This window comes from Mobula hypostoma, chromosome 16, assembly GCF_963921235.1.
Source record: "Mobula hypostoma chromosome 16, sMobHyp1.1, whole genome shotgun sequence".
In the NCBI taxonomy this organism is placed as follows: Eukaryota; Metazoa; Chordata; class Chondrichthyes; order Myliobatiformes; family Myliobatidae; genus Mobula; species Mobula hypostoma.
The window spans coordinates 7993175-8012082 of NC_086112.1; the positions used below are offsets into that span (position 1 = coordinate 7993175).

Consider the following 18908-nt stretch of genomic DNA (forward strand, 5'->3'; position numbering starts at 1 on the left):
AAAAAATGTGCTTCAATTGAAATTATACAATGAATCAACGTATACCATTGGAAACTGTAGGATCTGTATGTTTATAAAGAAGTGTTGAAAAAGACAATTCAATGTAACCATTTGAGCCTCCTCCACTCGTTCTTATTTAATTCTGTCAGTATTTCTTCTTCATACGTACTTGCATATTTACTGCCCGTGATGTCGCTGGTGCTTAGGGCAACAGTAAAGGACCTCCATTTTTGGCAGTGTTCAGGGCTTTTTTCGTCGTACCAGTAGATTCCTCTCAGTTTTCACTACTGCTGGCCATGTAAGGCCCGGGTGGAGACTCTGAATACTATCACACGTAGATGCAGAAGGATCCTTCATTGCTGTTTCCGTAACAGTTTTGTTTGAGCAGTCAGGGTTAGCCCTGAGCTGAACCTCAAACCTGGGGGACCAGTGGACCACTCTGGCCTCTACCCTTAGACTGTTTGGCATGGGTTACCATACCAAAAGCCAAATCACAAGGCCCTGACTCCAGCCAACATAGCTTTCTGGGTCATTAAAGCACACAAGCCTTCAAACCCAACAACAGGTTGCAGTCCTCTTCAAGGTTCAACAGATGTATTTCCAGCTTTTTTTTTTGTTTCAGCTATTCCTTGTTCTATATTTTCACCACCATTTCAGTAAAAAGGTTTGTTCTGGAACCCTAGGATGGATCTCTAGGCAACTCTTTTGTTGCAGCTCTTTAAAACACTTGGAGTGTTGTGTTCAGTTCTGGTCGCCTCATTATAGGAAGGATGTGGAAGTTTTAGAGAGGGTGCAGAGGAGACTCACCAGAATGCTGCCTGGACTGGAGGCATGTACACATCTTGTGAGCACAGGTTGAGCAAGCTTGGGCTTTTGTCTTAAAAGTGAAGGAGGAAGAGAGGTGACTTGATAGAAATGTACAAGATAATAAGTGGCATAGATAGAGTGGACAGCAGGGTGGAAATGGCCAACACATGGGGGCATGATTTTAAGGTGATTGGAGAGATGTCTGAGGTAAGTACTTTACAAAGAGGTGGTGAGTGTATGGAACTCCCTGCCTGAGGTGGTGGTCGAGGCAGACACATTAGGACATATACAGAACTCTTAGATAATGGAGTCCAATGTAGGAGGGAAGGGTTATATTGATCTTGGAGTAGGTGGAAAGGTTAGCACAACATTGTGGGCCAGTGGGCCCGAACTGTGCAGTAATGTTTTATCTTCTTTTATTAAAGGCCTCTGGACATGCATTTCTCCACAAGTGGAAATAATTTCTTTCCCTTCGGAATATCAAAACCCTTCATAGTTTTGATGACCTCTGTTAGGTCACCCTGCAGTCACCTTTTTGCTTAAGGAGAATCACAAGTCACATGAATGAAGTTATAATACGGTTTGTGCAGCTGGTGTTTCAGATAGCGACGTGAGAGATGATTTGAAATTTAGATAATCTTGTGATCAACCAAAGTACAAATGTACAAGAATATATGCGGGGCTGGGTTCTGCTGGTACTGGCCCACAACCAGGAATTGATACCCACGATGCCGCCCTCATAGGCCTTGTTTCCCCAGATGTGGGGTGCTGTTCTAGCTGGATCTTTACATCTGAGAACCATCACAGAAAGAGATGAATAGGCCTCATGTGGTGTACCACTGAGTCCAACCTTGATCACCTTGCCTCTGTTAAAAGGTTTTAAACAGACACTTAAAAATTACTTGAAAAGAATTCATTGAATCTCCAAATAGGCAATTTGATTAAATGTGTCTTAAGTTTATTCACTTTTTAGGGTCAGGGCAGTTTTGGAAATGAGAGCAGTATTATTAATTCCTGTTTGTAAAGGTGGTGATGAGCCTCTGTCTTGAACAGCTGAAATCCTTCTTCTGGAGCAGTTGATACCACATGGGCAGATTGACAACAGGATCAAAAGACAAAGGAGCAGAATTTGGCCATTTGCCCCAATGAGTCTGCTCCATCATTCAATCAAGGCTGATCCTTTTTATCCCCTCCTCAGCCCCTCTCCCGGCCTTCTCTCCATAACCTTTGATGGCGTGACCGATCAAGAACCTATCAATCTCTGCCTAAATACACCCAATGACCTGGCCTCCACAGCTGCCTGTGGTAACAAATTCCATAAATTCACCACCTTTTGGCTAAATAAGCTCCTCAGCTGTGTTCTAAATGGACGTCCCACTACCTTGAGGATGCATCCTCTGGTTCTAGACTTCCCCACCACAGCAAACATATCCACATCCGAGCTATCGAGGCTTCTTAACATTTGATAGGTTCAATGAGACTCCCCCCCCCCCCCCCAGGCAGTGTTGGTCATTGACATAAGTGATGCAATTCACTGTACGTTTCAGTATACATGTGACAAATCAAGCCAACCTTCACTATACAGATGGGGAGGATGTTCCAGGACCTAAAACCAGAGAGAAAGAAAGATCTGTGACATATTTTCAAACCAGCATGACAGAACCTGGGGGTGCTGGTTTATTATAGATCTGTTCCCTGACCTTGGTGGTGGAGGTGATAGAGTTTCATTGAAGTAGTTTCCCTAAGTACAGGTACCTGCAGTCAGTTTGGGCTGGTTGGTGGGGAGGTAATGAATGTCATGAGTGGTTGATGTAGTGTCGATCAAATGGATTTGCTTGGTCCTGACTAGTGCCAAAGTACCAACCAACCAATAAATAAATAAATATTAGATAAAGTAAACTCGAGAGTTTCTGCAACTGCTGGAAGCCTAGAGCAATCACACACATACAAAATGCCTGAGGAGCTCAGCAGGTCAGGCAATATCTATGGAAGGAATAAATAGTCAAAGTTTCGGGCTGAGACCTTTGATCAAGAATTGATGAAGTCTTGGCCTGAAGCATTGACCATTTGTTCCCCTTCATAGAATAAAGTAAGATAACTTGAGCACTTAATCTTTGCTAGGGTTATTGCACTGGGTTAGTGAGCTGATCCAATTGATTGTTCACATCTTACACAGCACATGAGAGCTCAAAGTTCAAAGTAAATTGATTATTAAAGTCTTCATATCCTACTCTGAAATTCATTTTCTTGCAGACATTCGCAGTAGAACAAAAATACAACAGAATCAATGAAAAACTGCACACAAAGACTGACAAACAACAAATGAGCACATGAAGACAAATTGTGCAAATACAAAATAATAATAGTGTAAATGGGTAAGTAAATAAATAATACTGAGAACACGAGTTTCAGAGAACTTGAAAGTGAGTTCATAGATTGTGGAATCAGTTCAGAGTTGAGGTGAGCGAGGTTATCCGCTCTGGTTCAGGAGTTTGATGGTTGAAGGGTAATAACTGTTCCTGAACCCAGTGGCTTGGAATTTAAACCTTCTGTGGCCTTTGTACCTTCTTCACATTGGCAGTAGTGAGAAGAGAGCATGGCCTGGATAGTGGGGGTCCTTGATGATGGAGACAGCTTTCTTGTGGCAGTGCTCTGTGTAGATGTGTTCAATGGTTTGTCAAAGGTTTAGATGGTATGATGTACCTGCGAAACTTCTAAGAAAGTAGAGGTGCTGTTGTGACTTTGTTGTATGCTGGCCTCAGGATATAGTTTCTGATATGATACTGTCAACGAATTTAAGTTTACTTACTGCAAAGTGCCTCTGACCCCTTTGCCAAGCATGCCAGTGTAGGTCCATGTTACTCCATCCAGCAATGGGACAGGAAGTCAGACATGGTGGCAGCTTATTTCCAGCGAGCCGGAGACTTCTGTATTTAATTGAGCAAGTTCAGATTATAGAGAAATGCAGGTCTAAAGGCACTGCAGCCAGCTGTTTCCAGCACTGTGGAACTGTTGGCTATCAGTCACCTCAATCTACCCCATTACCTGTGTGTGTTCAACTTGTGTTGACTGAATGATTTAACTTTCTTTTGGCGAGGCAAGACTGATAATGAGGCTTTATATACACAAGATTATTGATCTGGACAACTTATTTCTATTTTGTATGGTAGAGGACCTTCCAGCCTGGTAAGCTCTCAGTGCCCTTTTATTCTAATTGACTGACTAACCCATACGTCTTTGGAATATGGGAGGAAACCAGAGTGCCCAGTGGAAACCTACGCGGTGATGGAGTGAATGTACAAGCTCTCTACCGAGAACAGTAGGGTTGAACCCAGGTCGCTGGGACTGTAATAGCATTACCCTAACTGCTACACTACAGTGCCATCCCAAGTAGCGTGATGCACTGGGCAAGATGGCATCGTGTTACAAGTCTAGTTACATTTGTATGATTTGTGTCATTCATTTGTTATCAACCAGAAAGTAAAAAGCATAATAAGGAATTACTTTAAATTGTGTTAATTGGCCACTTGATCTACTGACATAAATATTTGCAATCCGTGCTTTCTGTGTGGTATCAGCGGGACACAGGATATTTTGCACTTTGTTTTGAATATTACTACTGTACAATTTCTAATATTACTAAGCCATCCCAAAATGATGGAAAAGGATAAATGATAGTTGTTCAGAATTGAAATTAGACATTGGAAGCAAAGATAAAATAGATGGCCTATTACAAAACGCACTTGAGACTGTAAGCCCAGAATGCTGTAAGGTATGAGTTTTTGGATTGAGACCGGACAGTAGTGAATGAATGGTGATACACAGTGACTTCCTGTTAATTACGACACCTCAGGACCAGTACATTTTGACTCAATTAAGAGGCTGTCTCAGTTAGCTGCAGTTTCATGGAAATAGTTAAAAATATATAGAAAAGACAAGCTACCATTTAACTGAGAAATAAATGATGTACTTAAATGAAATATAGAACAATTAGAACTCTACCAACACTTCTACAGTACTATGAAACAATAGTTCTGAATGGTTATTGATTGAGGAATGTATCCTGTGTTTGCTGCAGTGTTCTGATTGACTGTTAATGAACAAAATCAGCGCAGATAATGGACTGCTTTCATACAATGAGTTCAAAGATTGCCTTCTCCAAAACTTCATTTTCATTGTAACATTCAAAGATGATTGTCGATACCTTCAAATTCATCATTATTCCTCACTTGAAGTATTAAAATTGTTTCATTTTCACTCCCAGCCATTTCTGGCATCTTCAAGTCTGAATGCTTGAAGCAGTGAGCAAAACAGTTCTAAATTGCTTTACTGCTTATTTCTCATCAACTACCAGTGACAAAAATCACTGTCTTTTGAACACAGCACATGCAACTGATGCTGTTTAAAAACTGTTCGCTAGTTAGAAAAGAGTACTGTCAAGGTTTCGGGGCCTTCAACAGGACTTTTTTTCAGTCCTGCTGAAGGGTGTTGGCCTGAAACGTCGACTGTACTCTTTTCCATTGATGCTGCCTGGCCTGCAGAGTTCCTTCAGCATTTTGTATGTGTTTCTTAGATGTCCAGTATTTTCAGATTTTCTCTTATTTGTGTTAGTTAAAAACTTCAGCAAGTCTCCTGTCCCAGTTAAGCAGCATGGTGTCCCAAATGGACGAAGGGAATCATGACTATTTTCTTGATAAGTTTTTTTGTTCTTTGAGAGTTGTCCCATATAAGGGGTGCCCTGAGTAACTGAAACTGATAGCCCAATTAACCAGAATCCACTGTATTTCCAAATTTAAAAAAAGACTTGCAGATGCTGCAAATCTGAAATAAAAACAGGAATGCTGAAGAATGCTCATCAGGTCAGCCAGTATCTGTGGAAGGAGAAAAGTGTTAACATTTCAAGACAGAGACCCAACGGAGAATGGATGGCATATTTTCAAATTGGTATGGTGGTGCTCAGAATGAAACCTTACGATTGTGCTCAAAAAATATATAATTCTGTGAGGAACACACACAAAATGCTGGTGGAATGCAGCAGGCCAGGCAAAATCTATAGGAAGAAGTACAATCGACGTTTCGGGTCGAGACCCTTCGTCAACACTAACGGAAAAAAGAGATAGTAAGAGATTTGAAAGTGGGAGGAGGAGGGGGAGGGGTGACCTGAAATGATAGGAGAAGACAGGAGGGGGAGGAATGAAGCCAAGAGCTGGGAAGTTGATCGGCAAAAGGGATACAAGGCTGGAGAAGGGGGAGGATCATGGGACGGAAGGCCTTGGAAGAAAGGAAGGGGGAGGGGAGCACCAGAGCAAGATGGAGAACAGGCAAGGAGTTATTGTGATACTATAGAATCTAAAGCCCGAGGGTAAGAATGACCTCATATAGTGTTCTTTGAAGCAGGTTGGAATTAGTGAGTTGTGGGCATGATATATTGGCACTGGAAGTGTGGTGACACTTGTGGGCTGCCCAGCACGGTCCTTGCTGATTTGATTTGATGCAATCAGTGCCTTTTGTTGTAACTTTATTAGCTTTTTTATATATAGTTCCTTTTTTTAAGTAATTCTAATTTGTTATAATTGTTGAATGTCTTTTGCTGCATGTCATGCTCTGACCAACACACTACAACAAATTGCTGATACATGTAAATGTAAATGGTGAATCAAGTTCATCCTTGATCCTAGAAGTACTGATATCATTATAGTGTTAGTAATCATACTTTATCTACAGTTTTTTACTGTCAACTTGGTTTTGACATTCCCATCCTTCAAGGAAGTATATTTCTCCATTGCATTGGGTGGTTCATGCTTATTAATTTCAGGATCTTTAGTTTCTGAGGATGAATGATTTAAATCATAATAATCCTTTTGAATAGCTTGAGTTTATGTCGACTTTAAAACTTATGATGGATGTGAAGTTGCAAAGCTACGGTTCTTGCCAAAGCATTTAGCTAGATTGATTTTCCGCACTATTAAATATATTTTCTGTCATGGGTAATGATGGAGATGTATCAAGAGATTAATCCATTGGAGAAATCGAGGACGGTTGAAATGTACCACCTTCAATTAGTAGAAGAATAGTTTTATACACTCAGTGGCCACTTTATTAGGTACACCTGTACACCCACTCATTAATGCAAATATCTAATTAGCCAATCATGTAGCAGCAACTCAATGCATAAAAGCATGCTGATATGGTCAAGAGGTTCAACTGTTGTTGAGGCCAAACATTAGAATGGGGACAAAATGATCGTTGGTGCCAGATAGGGTGGTTTGAGTATCTCAGAGAATCCTGATCTCCTGGGATTTTCACACACAACAGTCTCTTGAGTTTACAGAGAATGGCACAGAAAGCAAAAAACATCCAGTGAGTGATAGATCTGTGGGTGAAAAAGCTCTGTTAATGAGTGAGGTCAGAGGAGGATGGCCAGTCTGGTTCAAAACTGACAGGAAGGCGACGGTAACTCAAATAACCACGCGTTATAACAGCGGTGTGCAGAAGAGCATCTCTGAACACACTGCACATTGAACCTTGAAGTGGATGACCTGCAGCAGTAGAAAACCATGAGCATACACTCAGTGACCATCTTATTAGGTACAGGAGGTATCTAATAAAGTAGCCAGTGAGTGTAGATGAATTCCTGAGGGTTCAGCAACCACCTTGTAATTGTAAATAATAGTTCTGATGAAAGGTCTCAGTCTGAAATGCTTTCTGTTTATTCCCCTCCATAAGTATTGCTCCCAGCATTTTATGTGTGTTGCTTTGGATTTCCAACATCTGCAGAAGTTCTTGTGTTTGCTGTTGGAAATGTTGATTTACCTTGTATTGTAAATAGATTTGCTATACACATTTGATAACATATTATACCCTTCAGATATAAAAACACTGATTTTTCCTATGGAGCTCAACACTTCGGGTTCCCAACCTTTTTTATGCCATGGACCTCCAACAGTAACTGAGGGGTCCGTGCACCCCAGGTTAGGAGCCCCTGCTTTAAGTCTGTAATGATGTTACTAGGTCAGAAGAAACTCCATCAAGAAACTACTGAATCAGGTGTTTCCAACCTGGGGTCCACAGGCTTGTTGGTTAGTGACAGGAGATAGTGATGGGCTTAAAAACGTTCGGGAACCCCTGTACTGGATAGAGAACAAAGTCACAGACTCTGCTCTGTCATTTTCTCCTCTGACTATTACTTAAATGGGGAGAAGGTTCAAACATCAGAGGTGCAGAGGGATTTTGGAGTCTTTGTGCAAAACTCCCAGAGGATAATTTTCAGGTTCAGTCTGTGGTAAAGAAGGCAAATGCAATGTTATCATTCATTTCAAGAGGAATAATGCTGATCCTTTATAAATTGCTAATCAGGCCGCACTTGGAGTATTAACAACAGTTTTGGGCACCATATCTCAGAAAAGATGTGTTGTCATTGGAGAGGGTCCAGAGGAGTTTCACAAGGATGATTCCAGAATTGAAGGGGTTAACATACGAGGAGCATTTGGCAGCTTTGGGCCTGTACTCACTGGAATTTAGAAGAATGCAGGGGGATCTCATTGAAACCTACTGAATGTTGAAGGGACTAGATAGGGTGAATGTGAAGAGGATGTTTCCTGTGGTGGGAGTATCTAGAACTAGAGGGACACAAAGTTGAGGGGCAACCTTTTAGAACAGAAGTAAGGAGGAATTTTTTTTTTTAGCCAAAGAGTGGTGAATCTGTGGAATGTTTTGCCACAGACTGCGGTGGAGGCCAAGTCCGTGAGTATATTTAAGGCAGAGGTTGATCATTTACAGATCGGTCAGGGCAACAGAGGATATGGTGAGAAGACAGGTGTATGGGGTTTAGTGGAATCTGGATCAGCCAAGATGGAATGGCAGAACAGACTCGATAGGCTGAATGGCCTCATTCTGCTGCTGTGTGTTATGGCCTTATGGTCATCCACCAAAGCTGTGGAGGTCATACTTTGCATATCTAAATTTAAGATATTGTGTGTGCAATAGGGACATGGGCTGGTGACCGCCTGCCAATGTTCCCTCTCATCTGTAATCATCAGTATGCATAAAATCCTTGTGCTATGGAATTTCTTTGCCCCTTGACAACAATATTTGCACACTGAATTTTTAACTGGAAGTATACCTGAAGTTGTTCGAAGGATAATAAACTACCAAGTTCTCTTTGATGTTTATTGTTTAAATGAAATGAAATAAAATAACTGTCAAGAAGAACTTTGATCTCCTTTGGGTTTGATCGTTTTCACTCCCATTCATCTGCACTCTCACAAGACATACGTAGCAGGCCTGTAGCAGTTAATGAAGGATTTTCTCACCGGAGCTTTTGCACACTGTCCATACGTGACTTGCTTGCTAAGTGATGCTTTGAAAAAGTCTTGTTTCCAAATATCACTCCCCACTTGCAAATTCACCAGCAACTTTTGCATCGTGACAATACATGCAGGTAACACCAGTTTCTGTATTGTACATAAATGTTTCTTGTAGCTGCACGTTCCTGACCTCATGAGCTTTCAGTGTAGCAGTTTCTACTGTTTCATTAAGCCATTTCCTTTTAAATGAACTAGTAGTTCTTTTGCGCTTCTTGCCCTTTGCTTCTTTGGAATTTGACATAGTGAATCAATAAAAGCAGTATAAATAAGCCAGTTCTAAAATCTGCAGACAAATCATCACAAACTCCACGTTGTCAGCACCGGCCACATCAGAAACCGGCAAAGGAAGTGTGATGGTATACGATTGTGAAATATACTTAACATGCCAACGAGGTAGAGGATGACAGCCTTTTGTGAGCAGTTTGTGCATGAGTAGCAAAATATGTTTGCATTAGAGGGAACATTGCCCCCTAGACGTGCAAGTCATGAGACTGAGTCAGGTTTAATATCACCAGCATATGTTGTGACAGCAGTTTTGTGGCAGCAGTGCAATGCAATGCATAATAATAAAAACTATAAATTACAATATGAAGTAGGTAGTTAAAAAATAAGTAGTGCAAAAAGAGAGGGAAAAATAGTGAGGTAGTGTTCACGGGTTCATTGTCTGTTCAAAAATCTGATGGTAGAGGGGAAGAAGCTGTTCCTGATACATTGAGTGGAGTTTGAGGCCTTGTGTTTGTGCCCTGTCATTGGCGAACCCAGGATCGATACTGAAGTTCATAGCCCGACTCCCATCCACTGCAAGTCTGCCAGGGAAACTGAAGGCACAATGCCTGCAAATCTCTGAGCCCACTGGAGGCTGAACACCAAAGAAGTTGACTGTCCTGGGTTAAAGGACTGTGTATGTCAGTGGGTGGATGGGTGGGAGGATCAGGGCTTGTTCTGTTGTTGCTGTTTTGTCACTTGGTATGTGTTCTGTGTTGTTCTGCTGAACATTGTGGACGTGCAGTGTTGGTGCCTGAATGTGTGGTGACACTTACAGACTGCCCCCAGCACATACTGGGACATGCTTCTGGTGCTAACCGAGCATGCCCACATCTTATTAACTCATATTTGTGCATTTGTTTGGAATATGGAAGCAAACTGGAGCACCTGGAGGAAACTTGCGCAGTACAAACTGCTTCCAGAGAGCGGGGGGGGGGGGTGGCGGGGAGAGTTGATTCCCATTGTTAATGGTCTTTTATGCCAACATTTCACAGTCTGGAAAATATATAGCACTGTGCAAAAGTCTTAGGCACATTTATATAGCTATGGTGCAGAAGACTTTTGCACAGTAGGGTATTTGTCAATATTGAGAGAAAAGTGAGTTTGTAAATCTGGTGGGAGTAAAGGATGTTGGGAATGGCAAGGGTGAAACGCCACGGGAGGGGCGTGGGACAGTTGGCAGAGAAGGAGTGCCAGGTGCAGATGAGACACCAGGCAAGGTCATTTGATTCCAAACAGGTGATCATTACAGAATGTCTCTTTGGTGCATCCCGTTCCCTCCCCTCTCCCTTCTCCTTTTCTTGACCATGATTCCCCTCTCCCTGCCCCCTTCCCACACTCAGTCCACAATAGAGACCCTTACAGAATCAGATTTTTCATCACTCGCATATGTCATGACATTTTTTTTCTGACTGTAATACAATATAATATGTAAAATTACTACAGTACTGTGCAAAGATCTTAGTCACCCTAGCTATATGTATGTGCCGAAGACTTTTGCACAGTGCTGTATGTGTGAACTGGGTGGTAGAATAAGATATTTTACAGATAACACAAAAAGTACTGGAAACACTCAGCAGTTCAGGCCACATCTCTGCTATATTGCTAGGGCAGCTAAGACACTTGTATAGTACTGTAGTAATTTTATGTATTGCACTGTACTGCTGCTGCACACAAAAAAAACAAATTTCACTGAGAAGAGAGACAAGCTTGGTGTTTCAGGTCAGAGATCCCCAGGGTTTCCCAACCTTTATCCATGGATCCTTACCATTAACCAAGGGTCCATGGATCCCAGGTTGGGAATCCCTGCTTGATCAGAACTTACTACAGAAGTCTATTTTGTGAATATGCCTGCTTAGAACTCGTCCATAATAATCTTCCTCTGTAATGAAATGGGAATGTAAAGTCCTGCTACTCATTTTTAGAGATTTGCTCTGTTTGTTTGGCATATAGTAAATTAATTAAAAAAGACAAAATAAATTTTGCAGGATTTTGTCAGTGAAGACTTTTTAGACTTGACTCTAGTGTGAGAAGATGTTCTGCATATCGCCTTAAATAAGGAATGTTCTATTCAATGTTATTAAGCTTGGAATATCTGTTCTTCTAAGTGTTTCTGATCAATATTATCACTTGTACAGGATAATGGAATAAAGTTTTTAACTTGTCAGTAGTTTTAAAAATGTGTTCAAAATTTAATTATTTTTTGCTTTACAACAAATTAAATTATATTGACTTCTGAGCTGTTTTGCATCACTTATCCTTCATCACTTTCAACTTTACTTCAGTGTAAACCATAAGGGTAATACATTCCTGAAATCATAATGAATGTAGAGAAATATATCTCTCTGGGTTCTATACATGCTTGTCTCTATTCTGTTTTGTTCTGGAATATTGCCTGGTTGTTCTTTCACTTTTATTGGTATTATTGTCATAGACCGTGTCAATAAAATTGTTATGCAAAATTGTGAAAACACAAGGTAGACATAATAATTCTTGTTTTGCGTATTACTGCCCATTACACCGCTGGTGTTTAGGGCAGCAGTGAAGGTCCTCCATCTCTGGTGGTGTTCAGGGCTTCTTTCATCACGTCAGTAGCTTCCTCTCGTTTTTCACTACTGTCAGCCATGCAAGTCCCGGGTGGAGACTCAGGAATACCGTCACATTCTGATGTAAATGGATTCTCATTGCTATTTCTGTAATAATTTTTTTTTCACCAGTCAGATTTGTTAGATTTGAGCTGAACCCCCAAACCTGGAGGACCAGTGGACCATCCTTGATCTGGACTCCACCCTTTGACCTGTTTGGCATAGGTGACTGTGACCGTACCAAGAAACAAAGCATAAAGCCCTGACTGCCGCCAGCATAGCTCTCCAGGCACGCAAGCCTCCAAACCGTGACTAGGTTGTGGTCCTCTTGGAAGAATTCTTGTTTTGGAGTAAGGTTAACCATCTTTGTCCATGTTAGGACAATAAATATAGCATGTGCTACCTGCCATATGGTAAAACAAAACGTGTATGTCGATATCTGCAAAAATTTTTTTTTTTTTGCTTTATTGCAATATACCAGCAGATAGACAAATACATTTAACTAAGATGCTTGCATTTTTCTTTATGCAACACTTGCTTAGCGTAGAAAGGTGAGAAAATATTTCCATTGTCATCTGGCTATTTCACAGCAGATGTATGCAGTCTGTCGTGCTGTCACTAACAGGACTTACTTTGTGAATAGAATATGTCAGAACCGGCTGCTGTCTTTGCTCTTTGATGCTTTTAAAAATAATGACTGGACTTAAGTATGAAGTGGCCTACTTTCAGTAACTTCACGATGGAGAGTAATTGTTAACACTTAGAAAGCCCATTTCTCCTTTTCTCCATAACTTGACAAGCAATGCACATTTTTTCAAGGAAGCTGGATGCTCATGACTGCCATATTTGCTGAGCCCATCCATGAATCAATGCCCAGTTTACTATACTTTTGCTTGAGACTTGGGTTTTATTTATTTATTTAGAGATACAACATGGAATAGGTCCTACCAGATGCTGGAGGAACTCCACAGGTTAAGCAGAAACTATGGAAAGGATAAACTGGCACCATTTCGGGGAGAGACCATTCATCAAGACTGGAAACATTCCTTCTTTGATCTCTTTCAAGGTTTTTCTGCCTTGCGTGTTGCAATACAATTGAGCAGACCATACTCCGTAATTGGCATCGGATGAAGCTGTGATACATTTTCCTTTCTGGCTCTTGTCAGTCTCCTTCTGCTTTTGATGGATGTATCATTCCCATTATATTATCTTGCTTCCTTGTGCCTTTGGTTTCTGAGGAGGGTAAGGGTAGTCGTCACACAGGTCCTGTGTGATGACTAAAGGAAGCTTTTCTATCTCCCACAGTGATTTCTCTTTCCATTGTTTAGAATCTGTACCTGTGAGAAGATATATTCTTGGTTCTACTCTGTGCTTATCTACATGTTGTGCCTTGGTCAGTGGACAAGAAACTGGTATTTACGTATGTGAATGATACTGTGACCTTTAACACCACCACTTCCCTTGTTTCCATTTTTTCTTCATTTTCTTGCTGGCATTTACAGGAAAATAAGAATAGCAATAGAATTTATGGAAACCCTTAAATAACAAAGACTTACAAGCATCCAATGCACAAAAGAAAACAAATTCTGCAAATAATAAGAAAAAATAGTAAATAAATAATACTAAGAGCACAAGTTGTAGAGTCTTTGAAAGTGAGTCAATAGATCACAAGAGGACTTGTTTCTGTATGTAAACTAGATTATGCAACCATAGTGATGTATTGATGCTAAGTGGTGAAATGAGTATTGGTAACACACACAAACTGGTGGAGGAACTCAGCAGGAAGGGCAGCATCTATGGAAAAGAGTAAACCGTCAATGTTTTGGGCTGAGAGGACCTGCTGAAGGGTCTCGGCCCAAAACGTCGACTGTTGACTCTTTTCGATAGGTGCTGCCTGACCTCCTGAGTTCCTCCACCATTTTGTGTGTGTTGCTTGGATTTTCAACATCTGCAGATTTTCTCTTTTGTGATTGGATTACTACTTTGTGAAGTCTCTTCCAGCGATGCCTACCCTGAAGAAGTTTAAATCTTTCCTTCGGGAGTTCAGTGATGCCCTTTCTCCCTCTGTGACCTCTGCCACCCTCCGACTCTGTTTTCTGAGTTCTGATGAAGGGTTTCAGCCCAAAATGTCGACAGTTTACTCTTCTCCATAGATGCTGCCTGACCTGCTGAGGTCCTCCAGCATTTTGTGTGTGTGTTGCTTTGGATGACGAAGGGTCTCAGCCTGAAACGTCGACTGTGCCTCTTCCTAGCGATGCTGCCTGGCCTGCTGCGTTCACCAGCAACTTTGATGTGTGTTGCTTGAATTTCCAGCATCTGCAGAATTCCTGTTGTTTACTTTCTTATTACTTGGCTTCAGCAGTCACCTTCCAGCTACCCTCTTCCCCGCCCCCCTCCGCCCCACTCCCCAATTTTTTTTTATTCTGGCATTTGCCCCTTCCTTTTTAGTCCAGAAGAAGGGTCTCAGCCTAAAATGTCGACTGTTTATTAATTTCCATAGATGCTGCCTGGCCCGCTGAGTTCTTCCAGCATTTTGTGTGTGTTACTGTGGATTTCCAGCATCTGCAGACTTCGAGATCGGAGTTTGCCAACCAAAGGTCCTTAAGTTGACTTCTCAGTAGAAATTAAACACGAGTAACTAATGCAATCAAGTTCATTACAGTCTAGGCTTTTCATCTGTGTTCACTTGGTATAACTGGACCAAATACTTCTGATAAGCAGTATTACCTCTAGTTCTGGTCACATGCAAAATGAGACTAATTATCACTCTAAATTACTAGTTTAAAGGTGAAGAACTTTATCACAGATTAACAAAAACTAAAAAGGCTCATTTGAATTCTGTACAAAATCTGGAACTTTAAAAAAGTGCAGGCTTTAGTAAATCTAGTTTAATATTAAAAGCCTGCTTATCAGAAGCTTTTGGTCAGGTGTATAGGCATATCTGGTAATAGTGGAGACATGTGACTTATTAATTTAATGTTGATGACATTAAAAGAGTCTTATCACGAGTTATAAACCTTAGTGGATCTACTTCAGTGCTTCAGTGTTTGGCAGTAACTTTGCAACAGCTGGCCTTCAAAAAGTTTTGTCCTTGAAGTGGTTGTCAAAAGAACAATACCAAAAAAGAGCCAGGAATAATTTAGAATATATTCCATATCGCAACACTTGCAGCAATCTTATGAAATATCATTAATGTTAAATTATTAGATTAATGAGTTTTTGGGGTGGCATAGTAGCATAGTGGTTAGCACAGTGCTTTACAGTACCAGTAGCCCAGGTTCAGTTCCTGTGGTTGCCAGTAAGGGGTTTGTACGTTTTCTCTGTGTCCGTGTGAGTTTCCTCTGGTTGCTCCGGTTTCCTCCCACAATCCAAAATGTATCAGTTGGTAGGTTAATTGGTCATGGTAAACTGTTCAACGATTACACTATGATTAAACCAGGGGATTGCTGGGTGGCGCGGATCAACGGACCGGAAGGGCCTTTGCTGCGTTGTATCTCAATAATAAAAAGTACTTCATGTTATAATAGGTTCTGCAGAATTTCTCAAGCACTGCATTTTCACAATGCAAAATTTGGTTGAAATTTCAAAATATTTTTATTGACCAATTAATAAACGTCACGGATAATCAATGCGTGTTAGGTGGCCTGGCACTGTAAGGGTTAGTGCAATGCTACTGCCAGGTGTAAGATCGGGATCCAACTCCTGCTGATCTCAGTAAGAATTTTGGGTTTATTTGTTTTGTGGCTGCCTGTAAGGAGCCGAATCTCACAGTTGTATAAATGTACTTTGAACTTTCAACTCGAACATTCTCCCTGTTACCTCGTGGGTTTCACTCGAGTGCTCTGGTTTCCGCCCACACCCCAAAGACATATGGGTTGGGTTAGTGACTTGTCGGCATGCAATATTGGCGTCAGAAATGTGGGGACACTACCAGGCTGTCCAGCACAATCCTCACTGATTTGATTTGTGCAAAATGATGTATTTCACTGTATGTTTCAATGCACGTGACAAATCAAGCTAATCCTTGATTTTTTTTGTATCACGCTAGCATGCAGGCATAGTATTGGAAGATACCATAGTACATGAATGTTCCAATTTTATTTTGAATATAATTGGGAAACATTTTGGCCCAATTAAGCTGCTGATCCAATTAGCTGGAGTAGTTTAAAAAAAGTCTAAAAAGACAAACTGAGTAACAAGTTATGTATTTAACTGAAATAAAGAACAAATTAGAACAGTACCATGAGTACTACAGTACTATAAAACAGTGTATTAGTTCCTAATAGCTATATATGGAGGAATTCATCCAATGTATACAATGGAAAAAAAACACCGCAGACACCTGGAGCAGATAATGGGCTGCCTGCTTACAATGCTGTCGATAGTTGCATCCTCCAAATCTTCATTTCCATTGTAGTATTCAAGATGATCGTCGATACCTTCAAATTCCTTGTAGTTCCTAACTTGTTGAAGTAGTGAAATGGCCACTCCCTGCCTTTTCTGGCATCTCCTTGCCTGAATGCTTGAAACTGCAGTGAGCAAAACAGTTTGGAGTTGTCTTGCTGCTTATTTCTCACCAACTATCAGCGACCAAAATCACTGCTTTTTGAACATGAACATGCTCCAGGCACTGTGCAGTGTTTAACGGCCACACAAGTGTGCACGACTGACGCTCGCTAGAAAATGTTTGGCAACAGTTTCCTGCCCCAGTTTAAGTGGCACAGTGTCCCAATTAAGTGAAAGGAATTCCAACAATTTTCTTGATTAGTTTTTGTTCTTTAAGAGTTGTGCCAAATAGGGGGCTGTCCCGAATAGGTGGAGCCCACTGTATTTATTCTGTAACCATTTGATACAGCTTTGCCCTCATGGCACATGGTTTTCGTATTCTAAACGTTTAAACCCTGGAGAGCATGTTGGGGCTGTCTGTTTCGAGAGCTCATGCAACAGTTTGCTGTGAGTTCGTAGAATTCTCAGGTGCGCTTTGCCCACTTGAGTTGAATTCCGTGCTTCGTGAAGCTTCAGAGCTGTAAGACTGCCTCGGATTAGGACCAGTCTTGAGAGATTTAATGTTTCATTTTGTGTGATCGGAAAGTAGAAAACACAAAAGTAGCAGTCTATCTGTGCCCTTACTATAAGCTTTGAAGAAAAGAACATTGGTTCATGATCACGGTGTCACGCCATAGCTAAAGTAAATGTTATATTCATGGGACAATCCATAACAAAGGAAAGCACACAATTTTGTCCTTGAGCAAGACTATAGTTAAACCTCAGATGGATTACAGTGTTTACTGTTCCTCTCCTTGCATGGTGTGGAATATTAGGGCTTTACAAAGGGTGCAGAGCAGGACCATAAGATAAGAAACAACTATTTCAAAGCAGCTTTGCTGTCCAGAGAGGCTCAGAGAACTGGGTTTGTACACCTCGGAATAAGTACAGTCACATGATCCGAATGAGGTTTTCAAGGTCTGTAAACATCTGCTTAACAAGGATTTTTTTCTTGCAAAGGCTCATGTGGATCATTTCAGGGGTTCCCAATCCGGGGTCCACAGATCTCTCAGTTAATAATAGGAGTCCATGGCTTTAAAGAAATGTTGGGATCCCTGATTAGGGAAAATCAAAATTCATGGTTAAAGCTGCATTAAAAATTAGCTTTATTTTGTTGCATGTACGTGGAAACATACAATAAAAAGTGTCATTTTGAGTCGTTGTTTGCAATGTGCTGGGGGCAGCTTACAGGTCTCACCACGCTTCCGGTCCCAACATAACATGCTCGCAACTTACTAACCCTAACCTCTACGCCTTCCTGGAATGTTGGAGGAAACTGGAGCACCGAGGGGAGAACACCACGCGGTCACGAGGAGAGATTATAAACTCCTTACAGACAGCGGCGGGAAGTGAGCCCTGATTCTGTGTTTGCTGGTGCTGTGAAGTATTTCGCTAAATTTTACCCTATCGTGCATGGAAGAAATACGTCGTACTTTCAACCAAAACTATCTTTTCGCAGAGTGTAGACTGTAGAACAGGGGTTCCCAAACTTTCTAATGCCATTAAGCAAGGGGTCTGTGGTCTCTGCTATAGGAGATGCTTTTAGCTTAAGGAGTTGCCGCTGATTGAAGGGGTGCTTGAATAGTTTATGAGTGGACAGGGATTGTCAGAATCAGAATCCGGTTTTATATTACTGGCATGTCATGAAATTTGATGCTTTGTGGCAGCAGTATAGTGTAATGCATAAAAAACTATAAATTACAGTAAGACCATAGGATATAGGAGAAGAATTAGGCCATTTGGCTCGTCTAGTCTTCTCCGCCATTTTATCATGGCTGACACGAGGCATTCTGCAGATGCTGGAAATTCAATCTGACATGTCTATCCACGACTTCCTCTACTGTAAAGATGAAGCCACACTCAGGTTGGAGGAACAGCACCTTATATTCCGTCTGGGTAGCCTCCAACCTGATGGCATGAACATTGACTTCTCTAACTTCCGCTAATGCCCCACCTCCCCCTCGTACCCCATCTGTTATTTATTTATATACACACATTCTTTCTCTCACTCTCCTTTTTCTCCCTCTTTCCTTCTGACTATACCCCTTTCCCATCCTCTGGGCTTTCCACCCCCTCCCCCTTTTCCTTCTCCCTGGGCCTCCTGTCCCATGATCCTTTCATACCCCTTTTGCCAATCACCTGTCCAGCTCTTGGCTCCATCCCTCCCCCTCCTGTCTTCTCCGATCATTTTGGATCTCCCCCTCCCCCTCCCACTTTTAAATCTCTTACTAGCTCTTTCTTCAGTTAGTCCTGACGAAGAGTCTCACCTGAAACGTCAACTGTACCTCTTCCTAGAGATGCTGCCTGGCCTGCTGCATTCACCAGCAACTTTGATGTGTGT

The 18908-nt window shown here is 41.4% G+C and overlaps 1 protein-coding gene across 17 annotated transcripts in view; it reads left to right on the forward strand.

Annotated features, from left to right (window-relative positions):
- mef2cb (myocyte enhancer factor 2cb) overlaps positions 1–18908 on the forward strand; it is a 292538-nt gene that overhangs the window by 25839 nt on the left and 247791 nt on the right. The gene's annotated exons all lie outside the window — the stretch shown is intronic.